Source organism: Poecilia formosa, unplaced genomic scaffold (genome assembly GCF_000485575.1).
Source record: "Poecilia formosa unplaced genomic scaffold, Poecilia_formosa-5.1.2 Scaffold1266, whole genome shotgun sequence".
NCBI lineage: Eukaryota > Metazoa > Chordata > Actinopteri > Cyprinodontiformes > Poeciliidae > Poecilia > Poecilia formosa.
Window position 1 is genome coordinate 2,630 of NW_006801205.1, and position 10,448 is coordinate 13,077.

The window sequence follows — 10,448 nt, forward strand, 5'->3', positions numbered from 1 at the left end:
GCACTGACCGGCGTGACTGTCACATGTTGCACAAAACCCATTTCCAAGTAGTATAGCTTTGCTGGAAAAACAAAAACAAAAAAATCCCGTTTTTTTTTGTTGTTTTTTTTTTGCCATCTTTCAAAAATTTCTGTAAAAATAAAAATTGTACAATCTCACTGACCCTGAATACAACACTAAGTGGGATAGTTAAATGAGTAAGACATAAAATAATGAGCTCATTATTTTGTGTTTAGTGATTCTGACCAGCTTGATTCACACAACATGTTTTTATCAATATTGAGATGTGGAATTGGCTGTAGATTTAAATACAGAATAAATACAGATTTTAAAAAGAACAAATGGTCTATTATTTGAATTTTATGTATAATTGCAAATTATTAAAAAAAATAATAAAAACGACTCGAAATGACTTGAAATTTAAGGTTACTGACTTGAGACTTGACTCGGACTTGAGGACAGAGACTTGCGACTTACTTGAGACTTGCAACAGTGACTTGGTCACACCTCTGCTAAGCACCGCGAGGCTTTGTTTGTGAGACATGCAGTCACATGAGACTTTCAAGGGCTGTTTCTGGGCCGAGCTTGGTAAGGTCCATAGTTTAAAATATCCACAGTTATAAAATAATGGGACCACATTTTTTTACCATGAAAATTTCCAAATTCTTCATATTCACTTTTCACACTAAATATGAGGTCACATGTCAATCTCATATAATTATATAAGATATAACTGCATACTACAGTAAACTTGTAGCTATGAGCCCCATACAGATTTGCCCCAACTCAGGCTCAGACAATAAACGTGTGGAAAACAGATGTGTAGAAATGGATTTAAGTCCAGAGAGGGAAAACAAAACCTCAGTTAAAACCCCAGTGACTGGTCCTTCCCGTTGTTTCAGGAGAGACTGTAGCATTAGACTGTGAACCCTCTGAGTCTCCTTAATGTCTTCAAGGAGGGTTGTAACACACACGTGCGCGCGCGCACACACACACAATAGTATGTAATTTACCACAATGACATGGGGTGCTCTGATCTGCTATGTAAAACGAAGCTGAAGTTGGTTTCCAATTCTAGCTTCCAATTCGGGAAATGGCAAAAGGGCGGGTTCACCTAAATTTTCACTACCTTCCGCATCTTTAATCGACTCTGTGGAGGTTCCTCCACCTTTTCTTCAGTGTTAGTATTTATTTAAATGTTTTCATATAATATATATTTAGAGTTTCACTTTTTCTTTGGTGGTGGTTATTGCATTAGGTTGTTTACTAATTTTGGGTGCACACATTTAGTAGACGGCTTATGTTTTTTTAAGATCATTAACTATTTTTGTTTGCTGAGTTTAAGGACTGGCTGACAGAAGGGGGTTGGCTGAAAGGAACACCAGGAAGTGGAACAGTCCATCAGGCTGCTGGAAGCAGGGGACTTGATGTGAAACAATCTGCCTCTCTCCACTAATGGCATAATTGCTAAAACCTTTTTGGTGTTAGGTTATTTTGGTTTTTGTAGTGGTGTTTAAGTCAAAATCTTTTAGTTTAAATTAGTCATTTATGTTTATACATTATTTGTCTTTGTGTCATTCCCCACCCCTCCTCGTTTGTGTAGGCTAGCCTGTTTGTATAAATTCCCCTGTGTGTTCATTGTGTGAGGTCAGTTTTTGGTTTGTTATCTTGAGTTATGTTTGCCTTAATTGATTTCTTTTGGGCCCATTTTATTATATTTTTTAGATTTGTTGTTGAAACCTTTTGTTAAGATGTTTTTTGGAAAAAATAAATAGAAGATATTTTTTATATATGCCTTTGTCCTTGTCCTTGACTAGTTGGACCGTCACAGACTCCATTTTAAAAACTACAACACCTAGACTCTTCAAACCTGGTCTGGATTATTCTGCTCTAACAGCAGAATATTTTAATCCATGTTTAGGATTTGTGAAACCTTTACGTGATTTGTGGACAGAGAAGGGGCCTCTCTGACCTGCACAGGTAAGTCATTCCATAACTTGGGGCCCCTGACAGAGAAAGCCCTGTCCCCTCTGAGCTTCCTTCTGGATCTCGGTACCTCCAAGAGCAGCTGATCTGCGGACCTGAGAGACCGATAGGGTACGTAGGGATGAAGAAGCTCAGAGAGGTAAGCCGGGGAAAAATTATGCAGTGATTTAAAAACAAACATAAGAATTTTAAAATGAATCCTAAAATTTACAGGCAGCCAGTGAAGTGAGGCCAGGACAGGGGTCAAGGGTCACATGTTCCCTCTTTCGAGTTCCTGTCAACAGTCGTACAGCAGCATCTGAACCAGCTGCAGACGTGAGAGCAGCGACTGACTGACTCCCAGATAAAGAGAGTTACAGTAATCCAGTTGAGTTGAAATAAAAGCGTGGATCACTGTTTCAAAATGCTGCCTGCAAAGAAAAGATTTCACTGACGCCAATCGCCTTAAATGACAAAAGCTGGACTTAACCACGGCTCTGATTTGGCTGTCCAATTTAAAATCACTGTCCACCTTAAAACCAAGATCTGTAATAACAGGTTTAAAATATTCCTCCAAAGGTCCCAGGTCAACAGAGGAGGACTCACAGGAGCCACTGGGTCCAAACACCATCACCTCTGTTTTCTTTTCATTAAAGTTGAAAAAGTTCAAGGCCAACCAAGCTTTAATATCTCCTAGACATGCCAGGAGATGTTTGATGGAATGGACATCGTTCTGCTTCAGGGGCATATAAATCTGGCTATCGTGAGCATAACAATGAAAAGAAATCCCATGTTTCCTAAGGACAGAACCCAGAGGCAGTGAATACAGAGAGAAAAGCAGTGGGCCCAGAACTGAGCCCTGCGGGACACCACAATTCATTGAAGCAACAGATAATTTTCACTGAAAATGTTCTGTCCTCCAGATAGGACCGGAACCATTTAAGAACAGTACCTACAACGTGGTGTAATCTCGGTATTAAAATGTCGTGGTCTACTGTATCAAAGGCAGCAGTTAGGTCAAGTAAAATCAGAACAACATGGTGACCAGAATCACATGCAAGAAGGATGTCATTAAAAACAGAATGCCATTCTCATCTAAAAACTGTGTCAGCTGACAGTACACAATTTTCTCTAAAACCTTAGAAAGAAAAGGCAGCTTCGAAATAGGCCGATAATTAGCCAGAACAGTCGGATCAAGGCCAGGTTTTTTAAGCAGTGGCTGCACTACTGCATGTTTAAAACTAGCAGGGACAGACTGCTATTTATAATTGCAAGAACAGGCTGCCCTATACTAGATAAAATATCTTTAAAAAGTCGAGGAGGCACAGGATCCCGGGGGGAACCTGATGGCTTAATATGGCCAACCACATCCTCTAACAGTGAGACAGTCACAGGCTCAAACTGATTGAAAGCAGCCGAGCAAGGGACTGAAATTGAAGGGTCAGAGTCAGGAGCTGTGATAAGAGCCCTGGTACTACCAACCTTTTCAATAAAGAAACACATAAAATCATCACACACATCAGGAGAAGCTTCCAAACAGGCATTCTGTGGAATATTAAGCACAAAGTCAATGGTGTTAAATAAAACACGTGGGTTGTAGGTGTTTGAGGAAATGATATTTGCCAAATATTCCCTTTTTGCCTCTTTAACTGTGCTCTGGTAGAGACGCCAACAGTCTTTTAAATTCTGAAAAGTAACCTGCAATTTATCCTTTTTCCATCTGCATTCAACACGACGACATTCCTTCCTTGCAGCACGAGTTCTGTCATTAAACCAAGGCTCAGGTTTAATCCTTGGCTGCCTGGTTTTTAATGGAGCAACCGAGTCCAGGATGGTTTGGGAGGAAGAATAGAACCAGGACCAGAGCTCTTCTGTATCAGAGTGGAGGAAGTCAGATGATCCACAGAGTTGAAGAAAAGCAGTAGAGAACTGAGTGGCAGTGGAAGGGTTAATAATCCGACAGCGCCGAACAGCAGCGCGAGTTTTAACTGCGGTAGGTGTCAAACTGACACTGAATAAAACAGGCAGGTGATCCGAGAACACAGAGTCACAGAACGACATAACCAAGTGGCAGGCATAGTGTACAGGAACATCTGTGCACAATATGGACTGGAAGCCCTGAGATCGACGTGGGGAACACCCCCAAAGGTGGTGGTGTTGCCTATCACCAATCTTATTTTCTATAAGTATAGAATCTTTAGTAGAGTTAATCGGGACAGACTTATCAATCTTAGGTATACCAGATAAAATTAGGACCCACAAGTTGTCACTGCATGCTGATGATGTCATATTGTATATTAGAGACCCAATATTTTCTATACCAAATATTTTAAAATGCTTGAAGGACTTCAGTATCTCACGATGCCAAGTAAATGAATCAAAATTGGAAGCCATGATGATAAGAGGGACCTGGGCCTCAGAATTATCCAAAATAATTAATTTCAACTGGTCACCTAATGGGTTTTGATACTTGGGAATCAACATTTCTATGGATGTTTCCAAATTGTGCAAAGCAAATTATGGAAAGCTATTGGATCAAATTCAAAAGGATTTAGAAAGATGGGAAATTTTTTTACCACTGTCCTTTTAGGAAGGATTGAAACAGTCAAAATGAATATTCTCTCTAGAATGCTATATTTGTTTATGTCCCTTCCTATATGGATTCAAACAACAAGTTTCAAAAAACGCAAAAATTGATTTCTACTTTTATTTGGCAGAAAAGAAAGATCAGAATAAAATGTACACAACTGGCCAGCGGGAAGCCTTACGGATTGTCCAAAAAATTAAAACATTTTGGGTAGGAATTGAAGAGGAAATTTCTAATATTTTACACATTTATATTGAATGAAACTCCATCGTCTTTGTTCTGGGAGAACGCCAAAATGATTTATTAAATAAAGAAAAATGGTACCTGTTTGGGATCCTTGTTCTGGTGGCAAAAATAATGATTACAGTATGTTAGTATAAGCCTTTATCTCCCACTATGAATCAATGGTGAGATAGAATATTAAGAGTTTATACAATGGAGAAAATAACAGCAAAACTAAACCTATCCATCGATTTATTTAAGAAAAGGGGGAACCCTTTGATAACATATTTGGGACCGAAATTGTAGCAGGTAAAATTAATGTAAATACACGTTTATTCTGTGTGTGTTTGTTTAATATGCATCTCTGCCCATATATTGACAAAAACGTCTTTAGAATGGCTCCCTTTAGTTTATGTCTGTAATTTTTTTATACTCCACTGATCAGTAGAGGAAAGATCCATTAGGATTTTAGCTTGCCGAGATGCTCAGATGTTCTTATTCAACTGATTTGTTTGTACTGGAAATTGATGCTTAAGAATGAATGTGGTAATCTGAATACAGAATGGTTTAAATAACTAATAAAATAAAGTCTTGCTCAAAAAACTGGACTTGGGTCACTTCAGGCTGCAGTGTGAACACAGCCTTGTAGTCAACACATATTACTAATTATCTAGATCTTTAATCTGGATAAACTGATTCTAACTTTCTTAATTGTTATCTCTAGTCAATTTCAGCTCAGTTATTATTGCCTCTGTTGCTACATATTCTAGATCAGTTTCTCTGAAAACAGATGATCTTATAGATGCTGCTCATCCTTATGTTCCTTTCTTCATGTCACTGGTTCAGAATATCAAGTCAAATTTTTATCGTGTTATTCATTAATTTATAAATGCCACAGCTCCAAACTAAATATTTCTCTTCAAACTAAATGTTTCCCATCAGACTAAAGACGTTTCTCCTCTTCCTCCTCTATCAGACCTTCTCTGCTCCTGCAGCAGGTTCCTCCATACCTGAGAGCTTCCAGTCTCCAGTCTGGATCCTTCAGTCCAGCCGACAGCAGCTTCACTCCTGAGTCTCCTGGATGATTGTAGCTCAGGTCCAACTCTTTCAGATGGGAGGGGTTAAAGGTCAGAGCTGAGGCCAGAGAAGCACAGCCTTCCTCTGAGACCAAACAGCCTGATAAGCTGCAGACACACAATTCATCACATGATGAGAATATTGAGGTAGAGCCCAAGGTCTGAACTGGACATTTACAGGAGAGGAAAACGTCATGTAACTGGATCTTAACCTTAAAAATAAAATATTAAAAACATTGTATTTCATTCTGTAGGTAATAAAACTCAAAATCTGTCACATGTAGGATGGATGAGAAAGTCTAAGAACTGCTGGGAGGAAGAATCTCCTCCTTTATTCGCCTGATGTCGAAACCTGACTGTTTTGTAACTGAAAACCAGCCATGTTTATGTGTTGAGATTTAGAATGGTTAGCCATGTCACAGTCAGACATCTAGTATTATTATAATAATCTACTACTGAAATAATAATTACATCATCTTTGAAAGCAGGTAAAGGACAGAAATCTGGTTTCACCAGGATTGGTCACATTTTACCTGAGAGTCTCCAGGTTGCAGTTTGGACTCTTCAGTCCAGCAGAGAGAAGCTTCACTCCTGAATCCTGCAGGTTGTTGTTACTCAGGTCCAGTTCTCTGAGACTGGAGGACTGGGAGCTGAGAACTGAGGACAGAGCTTCACAGCTTCTCTCTGAGAGGTTACAGTAACTCAGTCTGAGGAGACAGAGAGAAAAATCTGTTATTAAAATCATCAGTGAGATTTATGTTTTTCATTCCAGTCAACAATGATTTTCTTGGACTTATTTAAGGATCTTTTTATTTTATATGTCTTTATATTGCCTTTTGTTGTGAAAGGCAACAAAAAACCTTTCACAACAAAAGGATTCCAACCCGTCTATACATTGGCTTCCAGCCATGAAGGACTGAACTACAGGCAACAAAGAGGCTAGCAAGAGAAATGTAAAATTTCTCCATTAACTAAATTAATCCAGTGTCAGTTTTAACAGAAATAATCCAACGGAAAACTGAGAATCAAGACGAGGCTGAAGAACCGCATAAGGCTTAGTTTGAGGATCAGCATCAGAGCTGGTTTGTGTTGGGAACTTGAGTTTTTAGGGATTGTTGTCTGCTGCTTTCTTTTAGTTGTCCACCAGATGGAGCCTGGAGGGCGGGTCTGACTCCAGAATCCTCACACAAACGCAACTTATTTCCTGTCATCAGCACTGAGTCTAAGCGGACCGGTCTCCCAGCACTTCAGTGCTTGAGTGTTAATCTACCCTGGTACTCTGAGACCCTTTGAGCTTGTCGCTGAGATCTTCTAACAAAACTGGTTAAACTCTGTTGTTCTAGATAATTTCCCATGGTGCCTTGGACCATTCCCTTTGTGCAGCCCAAGTTCCTCGACTTCTGGATCTCCCCTTATGGTGCAGTGGACATTACCCACTGTGTTGACTCAGCGCGGCACCCCGCATACAGAGACTTTAGCCCATTACCGTCCTCCATTCACTGGGCCCAGGCCTCTCTCCGCTCTCTCTGCCCCCTCACAGTCAGATTGCTGTCAAGGCAAAAAGATCCTTAAAAAAATAAAAATAAGAATACCAGAGTAATGTGCGACAATGCGTCATGATGTCAGGCTTTTTATCCCTCAACTACCTCTAACTGATTAGCGTCACCCTGTGTGTTGAAGTTTCTAACCTGGGAGCTTTACACTCTTATAAAAATATGGTTTGACAACATCTGGAAACTAATTCCAAATTTCATCCTGAGGATCTAATAGAGGCGATCTCAGCCACCGCCTGCATGTCGGTTCAGACATAGACATAACATATGAGTAGACCCCGCATTAGCTGCTCCGGCGCAGGAAATACGGCGGCCATCTTGGAGCGGTATACCCTCCTACTTTGCTCAATCAAAACAGCAGAAGATGCCTCAGCACTGAGGGATATTGTTGTTCTGGTCAATGGATTATTGATGTGAGGGCTCCACAGACAACATTTCACAAGTAAGATGGACATATTATTGTGTATATATTGTGATTAGAATATTACTTTACTGTATTTATGTCCACCGGCGAGATACCAGCTAATATTAGCTACAGTGCTTGGTGTAATACGGGTTCAGCCCCGCTATGAAGGCTAACTGAGATTCCGTAAATCTAAAAAAATTATTATTCTCTAACATTGACTTAGATTATCTGACATAAGAGCCTACAGTCATGGCCAAAAGTTTTAAGAATGATTCAAATGTTAATATTTACAAAGTCTACTGCTTCAGTTTTTATAATGGCAATGTGCATATACTCCAGAATGTTATAAAGAGTAATCAGCTTAACAGCAATTAATTGCAAAGTCAATATTTGCCTAGAAAATGAACAAAACACATTTAAACTTCATTGCAGCCCTGCCTTAAGAGGACCAGCTAACATCGTTTCAGTGATTGCTTCATTAACACAGGTGTGGGTGTTGATGAGGACAGGGCTGGAGATCAATCTGTCATGATTAAGTAAGAATGACACCACTGGACACTTTAAAAAGAGGCTGGTGCTTGGCATCATTGTTGCTCTTCTGTGAACCATGGTTATCTCTAAAGAAACACGTTTAGTCATCACTGCACTGCACAAAAATGGCCTAACAAGGAAGAGTATCGCAGCTAGAAAGATTGCACCTCAGTCAACAATCTGTCACATCATCAAGAACTTCAAGGAGAGGTTCCATTGTTGCCAAAAAGGCTCCAGGGCGCCCAAGAAAGACCAGCAAGCACCAGAACCATCTCTTAAAAGTGTTTAAGCTGCGGGATCGGGCTACCAGCAGTGCAGAGCTTGCTCAGAAATGGCAGCAGGCAGGTGTGAATGCATCTGCACGCACTGTGAGGCGGAGACTCTTGGAGCAAGGCCTGGTCTCAAGGAGAGCAGCAAAGAAGCCACTTCTCTCCAGGAAAAACATCAGGGACAGACTGATATTCTGCCAAAAGTGCAGGGAGTGGACTGCTGAGGACTGGGGTAAAGTCATTTTCTCTGATGAATCCCCTTTCCGATTGTTTGGGAAATCTGGAAAACGGCTTGTTCGGAGAAGACGAGGTGAGGGCTACCACCAGTCTTGTCTCGTGCCAACTGTAAACCTGAAACCATTCATGTGTGGAGTTGCTTCTCAGCCAAGGGAGTCGGCTCTCTCACAGTCTGGCCTAAAAACACAGCCATGAATAAAGAATGGAACCAGAATGTCCTCCGAGAGCAACTTCTCCGTTTGGTGGTGATCAATGGCTTTTCCAGCATGATGGAGCACCTTGCCATAAAGCAAAGGTGATAACTAACTGGCTCAGGGAACAAAATGGAGATTTTGGGTCCATGGCCTGGAAACTCCCCAGATCTTAATCCCATTGAAAACTTGTGGTCAATCATCAAGAGACGGGTGGGCAAACAAAAACCTGGGAATTCTGACAAAATGCAGCATTGATTGTACAAGAATGGATTACTATCAGTCAGGATTTGGTCCAGAAGTTGATTGAGAGCATGGCAGGGAGAACTGCAGAGGTCCTGAAGAAGAGGGGTCAACACTGCAATTGACTTGCAGCAATAAAAGCTTTTGTTACTCATAATATGATTGCAATTGTATTTCTGTATGTGATGAAAACATCTGACATACACAAATGAAAACCAGAGGGCAGCAGATCATGTGAAAATATAATATTTGTGTCATTCTCAAAAGTTTTGGCCATGACTGTACATTAGAAATGAAACAATGTAACATATAAAACTTATATTATGTGTTATAACATTGACCAGCAAAGTTTACACAGGTGGTAAAGACTATTATTTATATTCTTTCACTCTGTCAAAAGTAAGATACATCCTAAATCTTCCATTTTTGTTTTGAAGGTTTTATAAAGACACGATGCGAGGAAGAAGAGGGAGAAATCTATAAAGAGACGGATAAATATCGCATCGGATTTTGGACTCAATCTCAGCTGCTGAATCTCTCTGAAGCTAGAACTCGTCGGCTGGAAAACACCTACCTACCTACATACATGTATCCAATATATAGTATTCAGTATTAATCATTATTTATTAGTGTTTGTATAGTTATATAAATATGTATTGATATTACTAAATAATTTATTAAATAAATTATGAACGGCTGTGTGCTTTGTAATATGCCCTTCATACATCGATATCAGAATATTCCATTCCTATTCTATTGTTATAGCCACTAAGCATATTTAAATATGATGAACTATGTATTAAAAACATACTTAAAAAATACAATTGTTTATAAATGTAGCTTTGATAGATGTTTGAATATGGTTTCCAGTAACAAAAAGTGTGTTATGATCGATTAAATGCGCTGATACGTCATTGTGCTGCTAAACACATAACGCTGAGTGGAGTGGAGTACCGCTCCAAGATGGCCGCCCTAAATCTCGTCAGCGACAATCGGCAAGAGCGGTGCATGAGGGTCTATCCTTATATTATGTCTGTGGGTTCAGAGAGCCACTGCTCAGTTAGCAGAGCTTTCTGCTGCACATCGGTCGGAAAAGCAGCAGGTGGTTTTGTTGAATTCAACTGTAACCAAACTGGATCCGTTCATAATAAATTTGGTTTGTGATGTT

At 39.9% G+C, this 10,448-nt stretch overlaps 2 long non-coding RNA genes across 2 annotated transcripts; one reads left to right on the forward strand and one right to left on the reverse strand.

The window, feature by feature from the left end:
* Positions 1–564: 564 nt before the first annotated feature.
* Positions 565–7,763, forward strand: LOC107835223 (uncharacterized). Its single transcript, XR_001661050.1, has 2 exons — positions 565–600; positions 7,656–7,763. It is a non-coding gene; the product is annotated as an uncharacterized LOC107835223 (long non-coding RNA).
* Positions 5,890–6,582, reverse strand: LOC107835222 (uncharacterized). The gene is made up of 2 exons (XR_001661049.1): positions 6,384–6,582; positions 5,890–5,958 (listed from the first exon to the last, which is right to left on the reverse strand). It is a non-coding gene; the product is annotated as an uncharacterized LOC107835222 (long non-coding RNA).
* Positions 7,764–10,448: the final 2,685 nt, after the last annotated feature.